General features: G+C 43.3%; 1 long non-coding RNA gene across 1 annotated transcript; it reads right to left on the reverse strand.

The window, feature by feature from the left end:
- Window positions 1-11,112: 11,112 nt before the first annotated feature.
- On the reverse strand, window positions 11,113-21,551 carry LOC308249739. Its single transcript, XR_013960768.1, has 3 exons — window positions 20,093-21,551; window positions 19,414-19,516; window positions 11,113-11,427 (listed from the first exon to the last, which is right to left on the reverse strand). It is a non-coding gene; the product is annotated as an uncharacterized lncRNA (long non-coding RNA).
- Between the last annotated feature and the right edge of the window lie 2,375 nt (window positions 21,552-23,926).

The following is a 23,926-nucleotide window of genomic DNA, read 5'->3' on the forward strand; positions in this document are numbered from 1 at the left end:
GGGCCTGCGTCCTGGGCTAAGTTACATGAGACGTAAGTCATTCTGTGATCCTCATGATGGATGTCTGGGAGCAGTTTTGCTTATTTAGTCTGAGAGAAAGAATCTTAAATAGCAAGGCTATGAAAGCTCACATTGTTCCAATGAGCCCTACTGCCGTTATAAGGTTCAGCTAGACCTCAGGAAAAATGGGACTCCAGTTAGGAATTTGTTAACAAGGCCAATTCCTGGTAGGAATTGTAACTGGGCCCAGGCCTAGAGTTTCAGGTCAGCTCACACTGAACTGGAAAATAAAGTGCTTTATTCAGTCGAGAAAAAACGACTCAGCTCAGCATCTAGGAATACAAGTGATTCGTGATCCCCTTGTGCCTGGGGCAGCCTTTCAGAGTTTCCCCCAGCCTCTTATATCTCCACTCCGCTGGGAACCTGAGAGGGTTGTCAGGTGAGAAACTGTGCCAGGCCCGAAAGCTGCCTGTCGTTATTGAAGGTCCCCATCCATCTGCAGAGAAAAATAAGATTTCACACCGCACACTGCCATCTATTTTCATGTGTTGCTGGGTTCTAGGTCTCCAGAAAAAAATCTAGAATTTTTCAGTATGCATTTAGCTAGACCATATTGAAAAGCCCTTTCTTTAAGCCACCAGGGTTTCCTGCACCTCATTACACAACTTCCTTAGCTATTCTAAAAGCGGCTTAGGGATTTTTTTTCCCTAGGGAAGGAGGAGGGCCAGGAAGCTGAGAAGCGAGATAAAAAACACAGTTCTGGGAGCGCTGGCCCATTTCAGGCCCTCGACTGAAATTAGCCACATGTGCTGAACAGTTAATTCAGGCACCTAGATATTCTCCCCGGTGCCTTCCTCGTGTCAACAGGCAAGGGCAGCCGATCAAAGAAACAGCTCTCCCTTGTTTCTATAGCTCCTCAAACAGTATTTTACAGAAAGACCGTGCAAGGCCTACAGAATGCTTTTTAAATGGAACTTCAAGGCAGAGTATGTACTTTTCTAACTTGCAACATGTTCTTTCCTCTCCCACCCATCTTCCTGGAAGACAATGTCCTTTTGTGGGAATGGGAGCATCATGATATTTGTAATTCCTCAAAAACATACAACTGGTAAATGCTTTAAAAAGTCTACCAGTGAAGAATGTACATTACTAATTCACTAAGAAGATTAAATTCTGCTAATTGTGAGACCTACATTCCTTCCCCTTCCACTTTCTACCCATATTTTAAAATGTGTTGACTCTTAGTTTTGTGTGTCGAGTAGTTACAGTGAGTATCAGTAGCCACCCCAGGACACCTGTATCCCGTTGTATGGCTGAAAACTAGTCTGACATGTGGAGAAAGAGAATTACCTTGACTGAGCTCATGGTCTGGACCGGGCACTATACCAGGTGTTTACACCTGGAGGTTAGCTCGTTTAACTATTAATGTATAACAAACTCATATGCATTTTTACACTGCTGGCAGATAATTGTTAATCATGAAAATAATACTTATGAAAGAAGTGTAGGCAAAAATGAAAATGAACGGGGCTAGGGGAGAAGAGCAGTCATAATCCCATTCCGCAAAAGTAATCATTTCCGTGCACTTCCTCAGTAAATTTTCTATGGTTAGGCTTAAAAAAACAAACCCAACTGGAACGATACTATATGTATAATTACAATATACATGCTCTACATGTAATTATGCATAATTGCAGTAATAATATACCTACAATGATTTAAAATTATTCTTTCGGTTAATACTAAAAATGTTTTTTGATAGTGTGCATTTACATTCTTCTTAAACAGCTGCATTTTATTCTATCTACAGCTGTATCATATTTATTTTAATTATTCTGAGGTTGAACATGGACATTTTAAGCAACTTACAAAGTTCAGGAGGAAAAAAGAACTTGCATTGTCATTTTAAGTTAAAAAGAAGAAATCCAAGTTATGCCATGCAAAGAAATAAAAAGCTTTGAAAAATATATGAATATTCTTTAATTTAAAAATTATCTTATAGGCCATGCATGATTGAGAATTTTATTAAGCATATTAAAGTACACTCAAATTAATAAATGTGACTGGAATACATTCTCACATCCCTTCTTCTGCCCTCCAGTAACTCTATGGAAACCTAGGTTCCCTGAGTTCTGTATGTCATTTTAAAAGATAACTAAGGCCCAGCCAGTATTATGAACCAGAAGGTCATGGTTTGATTCCCAGTCAGGATGTATATCTGGGTTGTGGGCTCAATCCCCAGTGTGGGGAGTGCAGGAGGCAGCTGACCAATGATTTTCTCTCATCATTGATGTTTCTGTCTCTCTCTCCCTCTCCCTTCCTCTCTGAAATCAATAAAAATATATTAAAAGATAACTAAGAACCTAAAGCAAGCCACTGTTTTCTCTTCAGACAGAAGTTTCCATGCCCATTAGCAACATCCTTTGGCAGAAATAGTCATTTGACTTAGGGTGACTTGACTTAGTGTATTAGAATCCTCTGGCTGCCATACCGAAATGCCACAGACTGGGTGGCTTAAATGACAGAAATGTATTGCCTCACAGTCCTGGAGGCTAGAAGTCCAAGATCAAGGTGCTGTCAGGGTTGTCTTCTTTCTGGGGCATCTCCTTAGCTTTCTGATTGATGCCTCTTACAGTGTCTTCACATGGTCTTCCCTCTGTGTGCCCATGTCTGAGTCCAAACTTCCCTTCAGTTATATTGGATTAGAGATTCCACATAGGACCTCATTTTATCTTAATTATCTCTTTAGAAGCCCAACCTCGATATACAGCCACATTCTAAGGCAGTGTGGGTTAGGAATTCAACATGTGAATTTTGGGGGGTGGGAGGAAGGAGGCATAATTCAACCCATATCACTGAACAAGATTAGCAATGACAAGATCTCTCCTTTTTTCTTTCTTGCAATGATGTCTGATTAACAAAGAACCTTCCTTTAAAAAAGAAAAGAAAAAGGAAAGAGAAACAGATGTAGCTCCTCTCCAACACTCCCCCACCCTACACCACCACCAGAAGAAAAAAAATATTTTTGAACTTATTTCTTTCACTTGAAGTCTCTGAACACATATCTGCATTGGGCATGTTTTCAGATCTTGGGCAAGATCTCAGATTAGCAAGGGGCACAACTTTTGCATTAAATTTCTTTAAGAAATAGTCACAGATTTGCTGCAATTTCAAAAGAAAAAAGAAACAAAAGGAGAATGCTAATAAAAATACTGCTGCTATTTGGTGGGAGTGGGGGAGAGGCGGACTTTAAACAACAAAAATTTATTCTCTTACAATTCTGGCGGCCAGAAATTTGAGATCAAGGTGTTGTCAGGACTCTGATCCCTCTATAAGCTCTAGGGGAGAATCCTGCTTGCCTCTTCCAGCTTCTGGTGGCTCCAGGTGTCCTTGGCTTGTGGCTAGTCTCTGCCTCCAGCTTCACATGGCTGTCTCCTCTGTGTTTTCCCTTCTTCTGTATTTTATAAGGATGCTTGTTGGATTTAGGACCCACCCCCCTGCAAAGACCCCTTTTCCAAATGAGATCACATTCATAGGTTCCAGATATATCTTTTTGGCAGCAATAATTAAACCCACTCCACCCTCTAAGAACCCTTTCCCTCAGCTGATCTGGCCTGTCACCATCTCTTGCTTGTCCATCTTGCTTTTTTCCATCCTCTGTGCATGCCATTCTCACATCTCTGTTCCTCTTCTTTTCATGGACATTGCAATTCCCTCATTCTCCCCTGCCTTCGGGCAAGCTCTAAGAGGCATATGGGTGGGAGGCCATGAGAGGCTTATCTGCTCAAGGTTCCATGTCACCGAGTGCTGGTATCTTATTTTTGAAATTGATCGTGTCCTGGGCTGAAGATGTTTTCAGAACAACAGAAAGAAGCACGTCATCACAAATCCAAGAGTAAATAACCCCATGTGTTTTGACTCACTGCAAGTTCACCAGTTCATTAGTTCTTCATTCACTAACCAAATCTGTGATGGAGGTAGAGTCGAGACACTGTAAGGCTTCCTAGAGGAGGGCTAATGAATGAGCAAAAGACCACCTCCGTCTCCAGCACTGGTGCATCCTGGGCCCTCATTCTTTGACTCCTTACTCCCCACTCCCCCACCCACTTCTTATAAAAGTATCTCTTTCCATGACTCTGCCTCGCACCCTTTGCTTGGAACAGTTTCCCTTGGGACTGCTTTCTTGTCCTGCTTGTTTCCTCTTGGATCTCTTGGCTTGGTGTCACATAAGCAGGGAAGCCTGTCCCTTCCCAAATCCAGCCTGACCTCTTAGGCCTCCAATCCCAGCTTCCTGAGCTCCCGTCTGAGTGGGGGGAGGGTAGGACCACTGCCACACCAGCCCTTTGCTGAGTGGTGAGCCACACTTTTATTTATTTTTTGTTATTTATTATGATTATTTTTAATCCTCACCCATTGATTTTTTTTTAGAGAGTGAAAGGGAGGGGAGAGGGGGCAAGAGAAAGACAGAGAAACATCCAAGTGAGAGAGAAACATTGAAGTGAGAGAGACATCAATTGGTAGCCGCCCACTTGAGACACAGCCAGGGGTTGGGATTGAACCTGCAACTGAGGTATGTGCCCTTGCCTGGGAATCAAACCTGAGACCCTTCTGACAGAGGGCCGAAGCTCTAACCACTGAGAAACCAGCCAGGGTGAGGCCACACTTTTAAAGCAGCCTCCTGGTCCCTGATGCCACAGAACCACTGCTCTTCGATAATCTCCTGACTGCCTGTACCACATATGTCCCAAACCAAAAATAAACACTATTTTCTCAGGACCTGATCATAGAATTTCCTTCTAAATCCAAATACCTAAAAGTCCTTCCTGAAAGGTGTCCCAAATAAGACATAAAATAAAAAACACTTAGCTGTGTAAAGATTCTGTTAAATACCAGCCAACTAAACCGAAGTGTAAGAAAGAAGTAGATTTTAAATGAAAACAGTCCAGGGAAGGTTCTTCTTTGAATAAATGGCCACTGGCTCTTTTATTTTCGCAGGAGACACGGTGAAGGATTTTGTATCCCTTTCCATATCTTTTTGTGAAATCTAATCCTGTTTTGCTAGAGGTTGCCTTCCCTATTCAGTTTGCCATGTGGCGGGGGTGGGGGTGCATTTTAACCCAACCCAGGGCTTTCTCGAGTTTATTAACACAGTACTGCCTAGGAAAGTAAGTCCATCAGTGACAGCCCGGGCTCCCAGATGAAATATCCACTTTCCCTGTGATATGTTGTTATAAATATAATGCCAGAAGATTATTATATTTTGGACTAAGTTACTGATTCTGAATTGTCTGGCTCTACTGAAATGAAAATGAAAGACCACACAGCACTGTGAATGGGAGCACATTTGGAAAATCTACTTCCCTTGCCTGTGGATGGTGAGAGTGTAGTTGAACCGAAGGTTCTCTGTGGATGGTGAGAGCATGGGCTGAATGGAAGGTTCTCTGTGAATGGTGGGAGCAAGGGTTGAATGGAAGGTTCTCTGTGAATGGTGGAAGCATGGGTTGAATGGAAGGCTCTCTGTGGATGGTGAGCACATGGGCTGAATGGAAGGATTTCTGTGAATGGTGGGAGCATGGGTTGAATGGAAGGCTCTCTGTGGATGGTGGGAGCATGGGTTGAATGGAAGGCTCTCTGTGGATGGTGAGCACATGGGCTGAATGGAAAGATTTCTGTGAATGGTGGGAGCATGGGTTGAATGGAAGGTTCTCTGTGGATGGTGGGAGCATGGGTTGAATGGAAGGCTCTCTGTGGATGGTGGGAGCATGGGTTGAATGGAAGGCTCTCTGTGGATGGTGAGCACATGGGCTGAATGGAAAGATTTCTGTGAATGGTGGGAGCATGGGTTGAATGGAAGGCTCTCTGTGGATGGTGAGCACATGGGTTGAATGGAAGGCTCCAGGGTCTTTTCATATTTTGTGACCTTTGGCTGGCAAGTGCTACCAGATTCACCTGCAGGGACCTGAGAGGGCCTCCCCTTTGGTTAGGAGCCTGCCAACAATGGATTAATCCAGGTGACAGAGATGAGGACACTGTACTCCTTGAGTCTGCTAATCCATGAAAATGTAAAAAGAGGAACCCCACTAACCAGACCAAATATGGTCATTTCAGGCTGATTCTCATCTCCTCCTCCACTGCCAAAGGAAACACTTGAGAGTGGGTGGATTCAGAAAAATGTATGGGAAAACCACTCAGATGCAATTAGCACAATGGCAATTTAAATCAGTGGTAAGGTAACTGTTAAAGGTCTGTGAGGTCAGGGTTTGATTAAATGAATGAAGAATTTAATGAAAGAAAGAAGGAAAGCTCCATAGAAAAAGAACAGGATTTGGATTTTAGAAGCCTCACATATGAATCCCAAGACATCTAATTCTATAATTATAATGGATGCCTTTAAAAAAAAAATGTCTGTGTTCCCTACACCATACTGAATATTTCAATCTTCACTTTTCTCCTCTGAAATAAATGGCCAATATTTCTAAGACAGTTCTCTGAGTTCCTGATTTTTGGCTGACCAGTCATCCCAGTTTGCCTAGGACTGACAAGGTTCTCAGGCTATCGGATTTATGGAGCTAAAACCAGGAAAATTCTGGCAAAACTGGGATGAGTTGGTCACCCTGCACTGAACTAGTTGTTTTTTTACTCATTTTTATCTCATCTCATTATCTGCAAACTACTATTAGATAGGAACATACTTTTTTATCCTATCTTACAGATAAGGTGATGGGAGCTCAAGTATGTTAAACAACAAAAACCTAGGACTTATTCAGGAGCCCACAACCTAGCTATCATGAAGCTACACTGCTTCACATCAGAAACATGGGAACCATAGTAACCCACCTTGTAGGTCTCACCTGGTTATTGATAATGATTATTAATTCATGTGTCGCATTTTGCTGTCTGCAAAACCCTTTCTCATTTAACCTACAGTGAAGTTAAGCCATTAAAACTATGTTACGGTCAACTCGGGTTGACCCTCCATCAGGAATTTTGTGGCCCATTACTCTAGGCTCTGGTCAATCATTTTCTCATTTCTGTTTTTAGAGAAGACACAGAAAATAGGAGAAGAAGGGAGAGGGAAATTAATCTTCATCAGCAAGTTATTTCCTCCAAATGCATTTTTAAATCATTCATAAAACAAAGCATTCCTTTCCCCCAACGTCTGTGCTAAGGTTCAGAGAACTTTACCTGAAAAATAAGTGCAGGTCTTCCCTTCAAGTGGTGGGCTGTAAAATGCCCATCAGGTCTAAGGATTCATGATTGGGTGAACTCTTTTTATTTATCTCTGAGAGTTCCCTGGTTCTTCACCTGGGATTGCCAAATCCCAATGTTATAGGAACCAAGAAATTTAATAAGCTGGGCGAGACAGATGCATTCAACAAACCTAATGAAACTTTTCCCAGTAGTAGGTCAGGCAAGCTTATATCACTTAATTGAAAATAAATGCCTTATAAATGAAGCCTACAACTACGTACCAGACTCTTGAAGAAAGTATAGAACACTAACTGATTTTCAATTGCAGTTGATGATGTATTGTTCTTGCAATATGTGATGATAGTGTGGGTGCTTCTTGGCTCCCCACTGCCTTTGAAACTGGGCATAAAGAGCTGCCCTTCCTCCAACACATTTCAGCTCAATGCTTCTCTCTTCTTCAACCTTCTCCTCAGACTTGACTTTCCTAAAGGACCTTGCCTCCATGCCTTTATGCAGGCTGTGGCTTCCACCTGAAACTCCTTCCCCATTCTCATTTCACCTGTGAAGCCTGATATGGACACCGGGGTTCTTTTGTTTATTTTTGTTTTGTTGGTTTGTGGTTTTGGTTTTTACTATCCAGCACCCATTTCTCCTCTTCTTTTTTTTTTTTTTTCAGTTTAAAACACTCATTCCTGTCCAAGCTCAATCCTGCCCAAGCTCAATTTGGTGGAGCTAAGCCTATCTTCTTCGACCCCAGAAGTGGGTTTGCGATCCAGACCTGGCCACACAGAGTCCCATTCATATATTTTGTTGGGTTTATTGGGAGGCAGGCACTCTCTTTTTGCTCAAGTAATGGAGCTGGTAAAAGGGGGAGCCTGGAAAAGCTGGTGTTCATCCCTACCTACATGAGGAAGAAGCCTACCTGAAAACACAGTCAGTACAAGATAAAACAGTCACGACATGGGCACAGCATCATCTAGATGTCCTGAGCCCAACTGTGCCTGAAGCAGATACCCTGGATTTGTCCAGTTAGCCAAGCCAACACATTTTTCTATTTTTGCTTAAACGAGTTTGAGTTGGGCTTTTGTCACTAAAAACAAGCTTGATTATACAAAACCCTACCCATAATTATGGTTCCTTTCAAAGGTCATCAAATTCCTAAAGTTTCCTTGCCTCAAAAGCTTTACGAGCAACAAAATAATTTTTAAAACTTATGATCACCCCAAAATAGCTTTCACACCTATTTTGTTCAGAGGTCAGAAAAAGTTAAATCACAAAAGGTAGAAAAGACAAATGTGGAGAAAAATAGGCATAAATACATTTATTTCTACATTGTTAGCAATGTGATTACTGTGACTTAAAATCTGTATAAAAATCTTGTCAGATAGTTAGCAAGATAGAGACTGAAAATTAGGTGCCTATGAAAAACTATAAATTCTTCAGGAAAAGAACAATGACCAAATCTGGGCTTTCCAATTGGATCCCTGGATTTGATCTGGACTAGATTTGATCCCTGTTATGTGATTCTGGGATGAATTCCTTAATATTTGCAACCCTCCATCTCTTCAGATCTAAAACAGTACAGATAATTATTACCAAAGGATGGAGCGAGAAGAGAGAATGTTGTGTGTTAAGTTAGTATACATGTCCAGCTGCTGACACCAAGATCCAGAATATCACTGGTTTAAACAAGAAAATACCTTATTTTTCTCCCATGTAATAAACAAGGTACAAGTACTCGGGCTGGTATTGTGGCTGCACAGTGTCACGGACCCAAGGTCCTTCTGTCCTGTGACTCTTCCCTCCCCCCTGGGTAGTTTTCATCTTTAATTGTCTGGAATGGCTCAGCTCCATGGCCTAATTCCACCCAACAGAAAGGGGAAAGGAGGAGCAGAGGGCTGCCCCTCCCTTCAAAGACACAAAGTTTCCCACATCAAGTACTCCCATCCCAGGGGACAGAACGTAGGCACGTGTCTGATATGGGAGAAGTTGGGAAATACATTGTTCATGCTCAGCAGTAATAACTCAAATAAGTTAGAAGTTTTAATAAATTATTGTTAATATTGGAAATGAAGTATTAGGAGACACCATAGGACTTACTTAAGCCCATAGCAGATATCCTGGCACACATGACATTGTCTTTATCCATCCCACCCTTTTTTTAAAGATATGTTTTTATTGGTTTTAGAGGCGAGAGAGAGAGAGAGAGAGAGAGAGAGAGAGAGAGAGAGAGAGAGAGAGGAGCATTTATCGGCTGCCTTCTGCATGCCTCCTACAGGGATCAAGCCCACAACCCAGGCATGTGCCCAGACAGGGCATTGAACCAGTGACCTCTCAGTGCATGGGATGACACTCAACCAACTGAGCAACACCAGCCTGGGCCATCCATCCCCTTTTTGTTACAGGTGTATTAGGAATTCAGAGTTGCATTCACTCCTTGTTAGTGGCCTTGTTAATTGGAGAAGTCCTTCTGGAAAGCAGCATACAAATGCATAGGAGGAATGATAACCCAACTCTTAGGGATTTATTCAAAAGCAATAATAGAAGTAAAGCTGCTACTCCAGTGTTACTCAATAGTCCACACGAGTACACCATAAGCCATCCCTTCCCGCTTTGACATCCTCAGTGTTGCCCCAAGGCCTGGGCCAGTGGTGACTGGATTAAACATTTTAACAGGCTGGGTTCCTGGGAAGCAGGTCTCTGGCAGCTATTAGATGCAGGAGGTATTTGAGGGGTCAGTACCTGTGGGAAAGTGAGGTAAACAGGGCGCAGCACAGGGAAAAGTGAACTGCACAGCCATCATTACATGTGAGCTGCCCTAGGAAAGGACACATGACTTGGGGTGAAAGGTTATCTTCAGGCAAAGGCAAGTCCCAGGGAGCTGGCAGCAGCCACACTGTGGCATCTGGGAGGAAGAGCACCTCGGTCCCGAGTGGGGTTCGGGGCTGGGTAGTTGGGCATCCCCTAGAAGGGTCAACACCGACCCATGGTGAGCCAGCAAGGTACTGTTGTATAAGAGTCTGAGATGGGAGACAGAGAACCTGAAGTGGGGAGGCGAGTTTACTGCAGTGTTGAGGCCAAGGCCACAAACTCATGTGATCCTCAGACCAACCTGGTTCCTGCCCTTCTTAGTGCCTGGTTGTTGAATGGGTTTAATTGGATTTAATTTGTTCCTGTTACTAAGAGAACCTTAAAAAATGTATCAATATGACAGAATGTCATGCAGGCATAAAAATGATAATAATGTGATTGTGATAATAAGGTCAATGACAAAAATATGTCCAAAGTTTACTTTTAGGTGAAACTGGGAGAACAGAAAATAATATTTCTCTGTGTAAACACTAGTAAGTAAAAGTAGCAAATGCATCTAAGGACAAGATCAAAACAGTGCAAAGACAATCTATACAATGGGGAAAAATATTTGCAAGTCATATCTGATAGGAGAGTCTAGTATCTATAATTAGTATCAAGGACAAAAAGATAACTTAATCAAAATGGGAAAAGAACCTGCATAGAACATTCTCCAAAGAAGATAGACAAATGGCCAACAAACATAGGAAGAGATGTTCAACATCATTAGTCACGAGGGATATGCATATTGAAGTCACAGTGGTACCACTTCATCTGCACTAAGATTGCTAATTTTTAAAAAATGAAAATAACAAGAGTTGACAAGTGTGAAGAAATCAAGAATGCTTGGACATTTGTGGTGGACATTCACAATGGGTTGGCCTCTGCAGGAAACAGTTTGACAGTTCCTTAAAATGTTAAACCTATAATATCAATATGATCCAGCAAGTCACTGCTAGGTAAAGTAATTGAAATCAATGATTCAAACAGATGTACATAAATGGTCATAGATTTAAACATTTTTTGTTAATATTATTATCAAAAAGGAAAAAGGAATGAGGAAGAGAGCACAAAGAAAACAATTAGGAAATTTATTGAATCTGGTGGTTATTAAATGGCGGGAAATGTCACATGTTTTTCCCAGAGTGTACATCTCTGAAGTTTCTGGTTTTCTTTCAATATCTCCCTCATCTGTTTAAGGGGTTGGAAATTTCAAAGTGGGGGGGGGGGGGGGGGGCGGGCGGACAGGGAAAAGGATGGGTGCTAAAATCCCAGTAGCGGAGCTGCTTCCTCTCTGGCACTCCAAAAGGAGGAGCACACACCATCGAAAAGGGGCCGAAGCCGGCAAGTCCTGGAGTTGACGTGATGCATAGTCTTTTCAGAAATCTGGAAGGACAATATGTCTAGGGTTGGAAATAATTTTCCAGAGACTTGATCATCTACTACATAAAGGTTTAAAGTTTTAAAACCTCGGTTGATGTGACTTTATTTAACAGTGAATTTTTATGGCTAAGTGTTTATTTCATTTATTTTAAGTAAACGTTACAAAAATAACATGCATACAGCAAAGTGCACAAATCACAATTGGATAGCTGAATGAATTTTCACAAAGTGCACAGCTCCCTGTAACCACCACAAAGACCAAGCAATAGAACATGGCCAGCATCCCAGAAGCCCCCTGAGCCCTTCCAAATCACCACCCCTCAAAAGGAACCATTTTCTATCATTATCAATTGATTTTGTCTATTTTTAACATTATATCAATAAAAAATGTAGGATGTACTTTTCTGTGTCTGATTTCTTTCACTCAACAGTATATAGAATTCCTCCATGGTCTTATTTTTATCTTTCTTTTGCATGGTTTCCTTCATTCCACAAATGTTTACTGGGCATCTGCTATAAGCCAGGCAGTATGCAGGGCACTGGGCACACAATGGTAATGAATCAGACAAAGTTCTTGCTCTTCTAGAACGTTCTTAGAGAGATTGTCTCCCTACTCTGAAAATGAACACTCGAGGATTGAAAAGTCATTGCTTTCTAGGGAGACAACTGAGGTTTGCCAACATAGGTAGCTCCAAAGTATTCACTTATCTAGAAAGGCATGGGTGTGGTTGGGCTAAAGGATGCTTCAGTGGATTCTACATCTTTGCCTGCAGTCTCCCAGCATCATGCACCTGCTCTGTAAGAGACAGCGGTCGGTAAAATAAAAATCTAGGATGCCTTTTCAGCGCTGCATTCCAGCACCGCCACTTGACTGAATAACTACATGTCTGCCAGGCAACACTCTGGGGCGGGAGTGCAGGGTGATCGTTATTCAGTATAATTCCTGGGAGAGTCATGGCCAGGCAGTGTGTTTGTTTTTCCTCTGAAGTCACAGTTTCTGCCCTTTCCTCAGTTTATGAAATGCGTTGAGAGATATACTTCATGTGGTCAGTGAAATTCTGAGTTAACCTCAAAAGCAGGAGGGGATGCAGAGAGCATTATTTCAAAACCCCACACAAAGTAAAAGAGTCTAGTGCGTGCGTACATGAACTCTAGATTTGATAGTAATTCTTGACATCTGTAAATGCCTTTTAAAACTTTAAAGTAGCTGAAACCGGTTTGGCTCAGTGGATAGAGCATCAGCCTGCGGACTGAAGGGTCCTGGGTTCGATTCCGGTCAAGGGCATGTACCTTGGTTGCGGGCACATCCCCAGTGGGAGGTGTGCAGGAGGCAGCTGATCGATGTTTCTCTCTCATTGATGTTTCTAGCTCTCTATCCCTCTCCCTTCCTCTCTGTAAAAAATCAATAAAATATATTTTTAAAAAAACAAAAAACTTTAAAGTAGTGCAGCACTGAGGTTGTTAAATATGTGCATTTATCAAAAGTCTTAAAATTTTAAGAGCATTACAAATACATCTAAAGTCCTTTTTGCACTTCATCTTCAAACGCGTTCCTCTCCTTTTCTCCAGACAGGAATTCGGAGTGCATCCTTCTAGGTGACTTTTTATATCTTTCTGCACAAAAACATGTATGTGTGACTTGTTTTTCACATATATGATATACTAATCATACTGCAACTTGCTTTTTCCTTCAACAATATTTTTTGAGATCTTGCCAATCGATGCCTGCCCAGTTCTCGCCTTTGAACTGCTGCACCATGTTCCGCCACATGCCTCACCATAGTCTGTGAAGGCCGTGCCTCTGCTGAGGACGGCAGTGTCCAGCTTGTCACTACTGCAAGCAGCGACTCCATGAGCATCTCCACTGCAAGCAACGACTCCATGAGCATCTCCACTAGCAGTTCTCATTCACATGAGCAAGTAGTTCTCTGGGGCACACACCAAGAAGTGGATAGATTATGCCGTTGCTTCTTTGACAAGGCATCTTGGCCTTAACAGTAAGGCTTCTTTGAAGGCTGTGTAGTCTTATTTGTATCTGGCCACCACAACCCCACACAGAGCCTGACAGCTAATAACTGCCTTCCATGACACTTCCTTTATCTCTTCATTTCTCCGTCTCCTTGCCTACCTGTCATTTAAAAGGTTGATGTCCTAAGGTCTTTGGTCTTGGCCTTCTCTTGTTTCTCCCATCTCTTTCCCTTGGTCAGAAGCTCTTATCCCTACTGTACAGTAGAAACAACTGGGGAGCTTTTCCATGTCCAGTGCCCAGGCCCCCTTCCCTGAGGCTCTGACTTCATTGGCCTGCAGTGGGGAGGGTTGGAGGTACGCATTCGCATGGTCCTCCATGCGATACTAATGAGATGCTAGAATGGAGCATCATTGCCTGGGCTCGTAGTTCTTCAAATGGAGTCTCCAACCAGCAGTACCAACCTCAGGACTACTTACTGAATCAGAAACAGGGGGATGGGCCATATATGTTGTAGCAAGCTCTCCAGATGATCCTGGAGAATGCTAACTGAAATTTGAAAACCACTGAGCTGGGTGATGGCATTTATCTCACTGACTTTGTAAACACGTAGAAGACTTCCTTTTTCTCATCTCCATCCTAGACTCCTCTCCTGGACACCAACGGCCTACCTGACATTCCACTATGGTGCCTCTCCAGCATCTCCAATGCTCCCACCTGCTCCCACCTTAACAAACTATTTTTCCCTCAGCCTTTTTCATTCCCGTGAGTGGCATCAAATCCTCCAAGATACTAGAGGCAGAAATGTGGATTTTTAAAATATTTTAAAATACATAATCCATTCATGTACCTTAAACCCCAGATGTTATAAAAAAGTAAACACTGTCACCCTCCCACCCTTATCCTGTTATGAACTGAATTGTGTCCCCCCCACCAAAAAAACCCAAAAAACTCATATGTTGTAACCCCAACTCCTAATGTGACTATATTTGGAGATAGGGCCTTCAGGGAGGTAATTAAGGTTAAATGAGATAAGTGTGGAGCTCTAACTCAATAGGACTGGCGTCTTTATAAGAAGAGGCAGAGACACCAGGAGTTTGGTGTTCAGAGGAAAGGCCAAACAAGGACACAGTGAGCAGGCAGCTGCCAACAAGCAGGCTACAAGAGGCCTCTGAGAAACCAATCCTGCAGACAGCTTGATCTTGGACTTCCAGCCTCCTGAACTATGTCTTCCAGCCACCCAGCCTGTGATGGTTAATTTCATGTGTCAACTTGCCTGGGCCACAGGGTACCCAGATATTTGATCAAACATTATTCTAGGTGTTTCTGAGGTGTTTTTGCATGCGAGTAACATTTAAATTGGTAGACTGAATAAAGAAGATTGCTTTCCATAATGTGGGAAGGCTTCATCCAGACAATTGGAGCCCAGAATTTTTTTAAAAAAACTGACCATCTCCTGAGTAAAGGAATTCTTCCTGCCTGGCAGCCTTCAAACTGGAACAGTGTCTTTCTTCTGCATTCAGACTTGAACTGAAACACGGTTTTCCTGGGTCTTAAGCCTGCCAGCCTCTAGACAAAACTAAACCACCAGCTCTCCTGGGTCTGAGACTTAGACTGGAACTAGACCAGCAGCACTCCTGGGTCTGAGACTTAGACTGGACTAACCCACCAGCTCTCCTAGGCCTGAGACTTAGACTGAACTAAACCAGCAGCTCTCCTGGGTCTCCGACTTATTGACTCACTCTGCAGATCTTGGCAAACAACAAGCATTGCTGAAGATGAGGAGAAAAGGGAACCCTCGTGTACTGCTGATGGGAGTGCAAATTGGTTCAGTCACTGTGGAAAATAGTATGAAGAGTCCTCAAAACATTAAAAATAGAACTACCATATGACTCAGCAATCCCATTTCTGCATGTCTATCTGAAGAAATCCAAAACACTAATTAGAAAAATATCTGCATATTTAAGTTCATTGCAGCACTTTATACAATAGCCAATATATGGAAGCAACCTAAATGTCCATCGATAGATGACTGGGTAAAGAAGAGGTGGTACATGTATACAATGGAATCCTATCTAATAAAGAGGGAATATGCTAATTAACCATCACTCCATCACAAAGATGGCTGCATCCACAGCTGAGGCCAAGTTCCCATAAGGAACCTTAACAAGCAATCAGCAGGGACCTAAGGCTATACCCTCCCCCACCCCCATGGGGCTTGACAGGGGACCTCAGGCCGCACCCCCCACCTGGTGGGGCTTGACAGGGGACCTCAGGCCACCTTCCACACCTGGCAGGGCTTGATGGGGGACCTCAAGGTGTGCTTCCCATCCTGGTGCTGGGCTATGGGACCTCAGGCTGCTCCCCCAACCCCAGTGCCAGGCCAGGGGACCTAAGGCCCCACCCCTCACCAGGTGGGGCTTGACAGGGGACTTCAGGCCACACCCCCCACCCGGCAGGGCTTGACAGGGGACCTCAAGGTGCACTTCCTGTCCTGGTGCTGGGCTAGGGGACCTCAGGCTGCTCCCCCTGCTCCAGTGCCAGGCCGGGGGACCTCAGGCCGCGCCCCCCACCTGGCAGGACTTGACAGGGGACCTCAGGCCATTCCCCCCACCCTGGCACCAGGCCAGGGGACCTCAGGCCGCACCCCCTGCCCCAGCACCGAGCCAGGGGACCTGAGGCTGTGCCCCCCTGCCTGGTGGGCTTTGACAGGGGACCTCAAGGTGCACCCCCAGTGCTGGGTTGGGGGAACTCAGGCCAAGCCCCCCACCCAGGGGGGACCTGAGGCTGCACCCCCCTGCCAATGGGGCTTGACAGGGGACCTCAGGCCATACCCCCCACCCAGCGGGGCTTGACTGGGGATCTCAGGCCATGTCCCACACCTGGTGGGGCTTGACGGGGGATCTCAAGGCATGCCCCCACACCCCGGTCTGGGCTGGGGGACCTCAGGCCATGCCCCCCTGTCCTGGCGCCGGGCCAGGGGAGCTAAGGCTACGTTCCCTGCCCGGCAAGGGTGGGACTAGCCAGGTCTGGATCTATCCCAATGAGGGGGGCGGGGTGGCCGGGTCTGGGTCTCACGCGATTTTGAGGCGCATGTGGGTGGGCGGGGACTTGACTCTGAGTCCCATGGTGTGCCCCAGACTCTGACAGGAGGAAGGTTTTCATATACATTTTACTAATTTTCTTTCATCTCTGACACTTCTATTATAAGAAAGGGCAAATAGCAATATTAAATTATTTCCTCTAATTAATCCCCTTTTAATGTGCATGAATTTCGTGCACTAGGCCACTAGTATTAGTCATAAAAGAGAATAAAGTCTTACCATTTGCAATAACATGGATAGACCTAGAGGGTATTGTGCTTAGTGAAATAAAAGATTTCACTTATATGTGGAACCTAAAGAACAAAATGAACAAATAAATGAAAAACAAACTCATAGATGAAGAGAACAAACTGATGGTTGCCAGGTTGGAGGTGGAGATTGGGTAAAAAAGACGAAGGGATTAAACCATACAAATTTGTAGTTGCAAAATAGTTATGGAGATGTAGAGTATAGCAGAGGGAATCTAGTCAATAATCTACCCTAATAAAAGAGAAACATGCAAATTGACCATACCTCCGCTACACCCACAAGCCACGCTCACCAGCCAATCAGGAGTGAGTATGCAAATTAACCCAACTAAGATGGTTGCGGCCATGGAGCGAGCAAGAGGCTTGGGTTTCCCCGGCAATGGAGGAAGCCAAGCTTCCCGCCTGCTCTGGCTGGCCCTGGCCTCGGCTCAAGGCTACAAAGTTTCAATTATAGAAGATAAATAAATCCCAACAAAAATGGAGGCAGCCACAGAGCTGGAAAGGGCAGGAGGCTTGAGTTGGCCCTGGCAATGAAGGAAGCCAAGCTTCCCACAGCCCTGACCTGCCCTGGCCTCCGCTCAAGGCTACAAAGTTCAATTATAGAAGATAAATAAATCCTAGATACCAGAACCTCCTCTTGGGTCACCAGGGGGCATGGCCAGCCTGCAAACCACCACAGGCCCCTCACCCAGGCCGCCCCACACCCCAAGGGAACCCCCACCCTGATCTGGGACAACCTTCAGGGCAAATCAGCCGGCCCCCACCTGTGCACCAGGCCTCTATCCTATCTAATAAAAGAGTAATATGCAAATTGACCATCACTCCAACACACAAGATCACTGCCCCCATGTGGTCAAAGATGGATGCCCCTATGTGGACACAAGATGGTCTCCACAAGATGGCCAGCAGGGGAGGGCAATTGGGAGGGACCAGGCCTGCAAGGGAGGGCAGTTGGGGGAGATCAAGCCTGCAGGGGAGGGCAGTTAGGGGTGACCAGGCCGGCAGAGGAGGGAAGTTGGGGGCGACTGGGCCTGCAGGGGAGGGCAGTTGGGGGGGACCTGGGCCTGCAGGGGAGGGCAGTTAGGGGCAAACAGGCTGGCAGGGGAGCAGTTAGGAACCAATCAGGCTGGCAGGGGAGTGGTTAGAGGGTGATCAGGCTGGCGGGCAGAAGCGGTTAGGGGCAATCAGGAAGGCAGGCAGGTGAGCAGTTGGGAGCCAGCAGTTCTGGATTGTGAGAGGGATGTCTGACTGCCCGTTTAGGCCCGATCCTGGATCGGGCCTAAACAGGCAGTCAGACATTCCTCGAGGGGTCCCTGATTGGAGAGGGTGCAGGCTGGGCTGAAGGACCCCCCCTCCCCGTGCATGAATTTCATGCACTGGGCCTCTAGTATTGTAATAACTATGTATAGTGCCAGATAGGTACTAGACCTATCAGGGGGATCACTTCATAAGTTATAAAATGTCTAACCACTAAGCTGTACACTTGAAACTAATAATATTGAGTGTCCACTGTAATTAAAATAAATTTTTAAATAAATAAATGTGTGTGTGTGTGTGTGTGTGTGTGTACACATACATATTCATCCTCTTTGTTCTGTCTTTCTGAAGAAGTATGACTAAATTTCAGCCTTAGCCAACTAACATATCCCCCACTTCCCGGTTCCCAATCTTCCTCCCAGGATAACCACTGTGCCTAGGTTCTTATGTATCTGTTCAGAGTTTCTTTAAATATATAAGGAAATAAAAACATTTAATGTTATTTTCCCCCACTTTTTACACATACACAAATACACACAAAAGCACCATTTCTTTTACAGATGCATTGTGCTTCATTGTATGCATGTATCTTAACTTATTTAATCAGTCCTCTATAGTTTATATCTTTAGTTTGTGATTTTTTGCCATTAGGAATGATACTGCAATCAATGAAGAATCCTGTGCATGTCATTTTCCTATAGGGAAAAATATATGATGTATAAAATGCAGAATGCTAAGTCAAAGAGTATATGATTTTGCAGTTTTGACAGATGTCAAATTACCTTCTTAGGGGTTGTTCTAATGTACTCACCCAACAACAATATATAAAAGTTCTTCAAAGCCTTAGAAATTGACCATATGCATTAGGATTTTGCCTGACAGCTGAAAAACTGGTACTGTATAGTTTTAAAATGAATATTCTTTATTATGAGTAAAGCCTAGTATCTCATCGCAGGTTTGCACCATTCACATTTCCTTTGCTGTGAGCTGTCAACTGACACCTCCTGCAGGTTTTTCTTCTGGATTAAAGAAAAGGTTCCTTTATGTTATGAGCTGAAAATATTTTTCTCAGTTTGTCACTTGACTTTTGATTTTTGTGTCACGCAGAACTTGTTTTTGTTTTATAATAAAATTAAATGTTTCAACTTTTTCTCTTGTATGGCTTGTGGATTTTGACTCATAATTACTAGCTGTAGACCTTCCTTATGCCTTAGATATAATTATTCACTCCTGTGTCCTTCTAGATCTGTTTTGATTGTACATTAAACTCTTGAACCAATTTATATGAATCAAGTATATATTAAAGTATGAGGGTGCTGGCCTGGTGGCTCTGTTGGTTGGAGCGCTAGCACATACACCTAAAGGGTTGTGAGTTCAATTTGTTTCAGGTTGGATTCCCAGTTAGGGCACATACCTGGGTTGCGGGTTTGATGCCTGGTTAGGGTGGGTATGGGAGGCAACCAATTGGTGTTTCCCACATCAACGTTCCTCTGTCTGTCTCGGTCTCTTTCTCCTCTCTAAAATCAATAAACATATCCTCAGGTGAGAATTTTAAAATTTTTTAATAAAGTATGAGGTATAGATTCAACTTTATCATTATTATTGCTATTATTATTATTATTATTATTATTATTAAACCGTATGGCCACCAAGTCATACTAGCATTGAGTGGTCCATATTTTCCCAATTAGTTTCAGAAGGATTCTCACAGTTAGATCTATTTCCGGATTTTCTAGTCTCCTCCATTGGTTTTTCTGTTCATTCACAATCCAGTATCACCTATTCATTTATCGAGGTTTTATAGTACATTTTAATATCTGGTATTATTACTAGACTAGAGGCCCGTTGCACAAAGATTCATGCAATAGGCCTTCCTTCCCCTGGCTGCCAGCACCGGTTTTCCTCCAGCACCCGGAACCCAGGCCTTTGCTCCTGCCGGAGCCTTCAGTCTTCACTCCAGCTGGAGTGCTGCTCCTGTAGCTCCCTCCGCCCCCTGCACTCCCCCTCATAGCAGGCATCCCGCCCTGCCCAGCCACTCCGCACCTCATGCGTGCTGCCGCCATCATCTTTGTTGGGTTAATTTGCATACTCACTCCTGATTGGCTGGTGGGTGTCATGAAGTGAAGGTCAATTTGCATATTTCTCTTTTATTCGTGTAGATTCTCCACATTGCTTTTCATTTTTAAAGTTCTCCAAGCTGGCTTTTTTTTGTTGTTTATTCATCTTCCCAAATAAATTTTGGCTCAATTTGTCTCATTCGAGCAAAAGAAAATAACAGAAAGAAATTGTTGTTATTTGTATTGAGATTCCAAACATTTATAAACTATTTTATGGAGAGCATCACCTTTGTGGTATTAGCATCACCTTTGTCGTAAGAATATGGTATTTCTCCATCTACTCACATCTCCTCTGAAACCTTCATTTAGTGTTTTAAAATATTATCATATAGGCAATGCACGTTTCTTGTTCTTGTTATTTCTATTCTCTATTATTTTGGTGCAATTGTGTGCTGAGTTTTTATCCTATATTCTCTATATGGTTATGTGTGTGTCTGTGTGTGTGTGCGTGGGTGTGTGTATGTATATTATGCATAATAATTTTGGGACTCAGTCCCAGTACAACATCCTTCACCATGTCCTGTTGATTCTCTTTCTAAAATACACTTAATATGTGTCCAAATCCTGCCACCTCCACTACCAACCACCCTAGTTCAAGCCACTTGGATCTTCATTTGAACAACAGCCTCCTTGACTCCATAGTCAGAGCAGCCAGAGAGATCTTTTCAAAACAAAAAGAGCATCTTGGAATCCCTTTGCCTAAAATATTTCCATGGCTTTCCTTGCACGCTGAATAAAATGGAAGCTCCTCACTGAAAGTCCCTGTATCACCCAGCCCGTTCTCATTCACCTCCTCCTCATTCACAGAACTCTAGCCACTGGGCTTCTCTGGGCTCTGAAACACCCCTACTTCTGTTGCAGACCCTGTCCTGCTGTTCTCTGCAGGAATAGGTTTCTTCCTGTTCTTTAAGGAGCTGGCTCCTTCTCATTCTCTAAGTCTCAGTTTCCTTTCACTTCTCAAAGAGGCCTTCTCTGCTCACCTAATCTCCCTTTAATCTCCTTTACAAAGCTTAGAGCAATGTTTAATTACATACATGTTCCCAGGTGTACTCATTTTGTGTTTCTCTTCCTCACTAGACTGCAAACTCCTCTGCTATCTACAAAGTGCCTGGCACATAGTAGGTGTTCAGTAAATATATGTTGAATGAATGAACAAATATCTTCTCTGTGTATATAGTCAGGTAGGGTAAGCATATAATTTTTCCTGCTATGCACCTACTATTCTCCATTCACATTTTAAATCCAGAGTTATGAAATATCAAGTGCTTATATTTCTAAAAAAAGACACAAGCATTCCTCAAATTCCCTCAAGAGCCTGATTTAACTAGAATAAATCTCTTCCTAGTGTTTGTTCACATACTCACCATATATATATAAAATTATTTTCAAACTCACCCTGAATGCTCTAGAAAAAACTTAAGCTAGTCCTGACCGGTTTGGCTCAGTGGATAGAGCGTCGGCCTGTGGACTGAAGGGTTCCTGACAAGGGCATGTGCCTTGGTTGTGGGCACATCCCCAGTGGGGGGCATGCAGGAGTCAGCTAATAGATGTTTCTTTCATCGATGTTTCTGACTCTCTCTCCCTCTCCCTTCTCCTCTATAAAAATAAATAAAATATATTTAAAAAAATAAAAATAAATAAAAGTTTTAAATCAGAGTGGGTATTTCAGTGTTTAAAAAAAAAGAAAAAGCTTAAGCTATACATAATTTATGAGCAAAAATGCCCATCATATGTATATGTATAAAAAAACTCTTTATAAAAACAAGTACTTTTCTCATTAAGAAAGTTACTTGTTCTTGTTGTAAAAATATTCAAACAATATGGAACTGGGTATCATAGAAATGTAGAAAGTATAAAATATTCCCACAATTCCCAGTTCCAAAGATCAGAGTCATCGATCCTAGTTTAATGTATGTCCATCTTTCTAGACTTACTTCTGTGCATATTCTGTCCTGGCCCAGCTGATGTTGTTGCTGTCTTATTTTGGTTTTGCTACTACAGGACCCAATTAGATAAACAACACAGTGACTTGCTTGCTTAATAATACATCTTGGATATGTTTATGTGCTAAAAACAAAACAAAAACAAAATAAAAAACAAGCCAGCTCTTCCTTACTCTTTAATAATTGCCTAACATTTCATTGCACGTGTTGTCTCCTGACAGTGGATTCCCTTCCATTTTTACCTGATTGGTGAAGTGGGGAGGAGAGGGTCTTGAATTGCACGTTTTAATTTTGGGGACCTCTGCCACTCCTGGACTCAAGGACCAAAGCCCCTGCTGAGCAAGCCATTTCTCTGCTGCGACCTCTGTTTTGTTGGGAAAGACACCGTAGAGCCAAGAGAAGTTCTGTGAGGCCCAGATCTGTGTTCGGAACTAACGAACTGAACAGTCAGCTGTAGGAGTGTGGCTGTACATAAACTGACATGGGTGAACATGTGTTGCTGTTGTAACCGGAATGCAGGCCCCACCAGCGCTGTGATGAGAGTGCCTGAAAGGAAATGACAGCGCCAAACACTTGCTCTTTGTAGTGGCACCTCTTGCACAGAGCCTAGCAGTAGCTGAGGCTTATCCAGTTATGCTTGCCATGAATGCCGCCGATGTGTATGGTCAGACCTGTCTTTAATGAAGAAAAAAAAAAGCAAAGCCAATTATTTTGCCAACATCTGATAGGGACTTGACTAGGCACTAATTGCTAGGCTTACATTTAAGGAAGCATCCTATTTTGTGTTATCGGTGCCAAGTAACACCAAGGCAGTGCACGGCAAATATACCATTTATAACTGGGATTGATTTGATGTCATATAATCTCATTACCAGGTCAAGGTGATCCATGGCATGAATCTACATTTTTGCACATTGATTTGGAAAACAAAGGTATTCTTCCCGGCCCCCAGTCCGTCTCCATTGTCCTGGGCAGTCACTCTTTTGAATAGTTCTTTGAAAACCTTCCTTGTAGTAGGCCTCCACATAGGCTCATCGTGGGAAACTGAAATCCTGCACTCTTTCGTAACTCCAAAGCAGGGCTCTGGGCATGTGCTATTTTTATAGCAAGGACCACAACACGGTCTAAACAACACAAGCACACTGAGCTGACCTAAGGGCCATGGGAGTTTAAAGGAATGGTTGTAGCAATAAGACCACTGAAGAGCCAGCCTTATTAGTTAGGTGAATGAGTGGTTTGGGGTGTAGGAAAGACACTGTCTTCAACTGCATGTGACCTGCTGTCCAGAATCCAACCACATGTGACTGACACCCTAACTCAGACCTCCTATTGGCCTTCTCTCCCATTTGGCCTGATATCTGAATTTCTACTAATGTCTGAGTGTCCGCTCTTTGTGATTGCATCCCTAAGCATCACAATGCATCCTGTATTAAGCTTAAGAAAGCATCAAAACATATGTCAGTCAGTATAATGTTATGGATTAAGAGTACAGGCCTAGAAGTCAGAAAGCCTGGCTTTGAATACCCACTCAGCTACTCACTAGCTGTGCAACCTTGGCAGGCAGCTTCCCCTTTCTGTGCCTTCATTTCCTCCTCTGAAGAGTGGGGCTCATGGCATTCCCATTTCATGGGGCTGTCAGGACTGCATACAGTATTACCCACTGTGCCTAGATGTAGGAAGCAATCACTAAGGTTTATCATTATTATCAAATACCATTAGGACAGACAACTGACTACACATTATCTGGCACAGGAAATTACAATTTTGCACATGTAAAAATTGTTTACCATATAAAACAGGCTTTTAAAAAATGTTCTGGCTATTTTTTAAATTCTGCCAGAAAAAAAGATTAGTGGTTGAAAGACTG

This window comes from Plecotus auritus (assembly GCF_963455305.1).
Source record: "Plecotus auritus genome assembly, chromosome: 6".
Lineage (NCBI taxonomy): Eukaryota > Metazoa > Chordata > Mammalia > Chiroptera > Vespertilionidae > Plecotus > Plecotus auritus.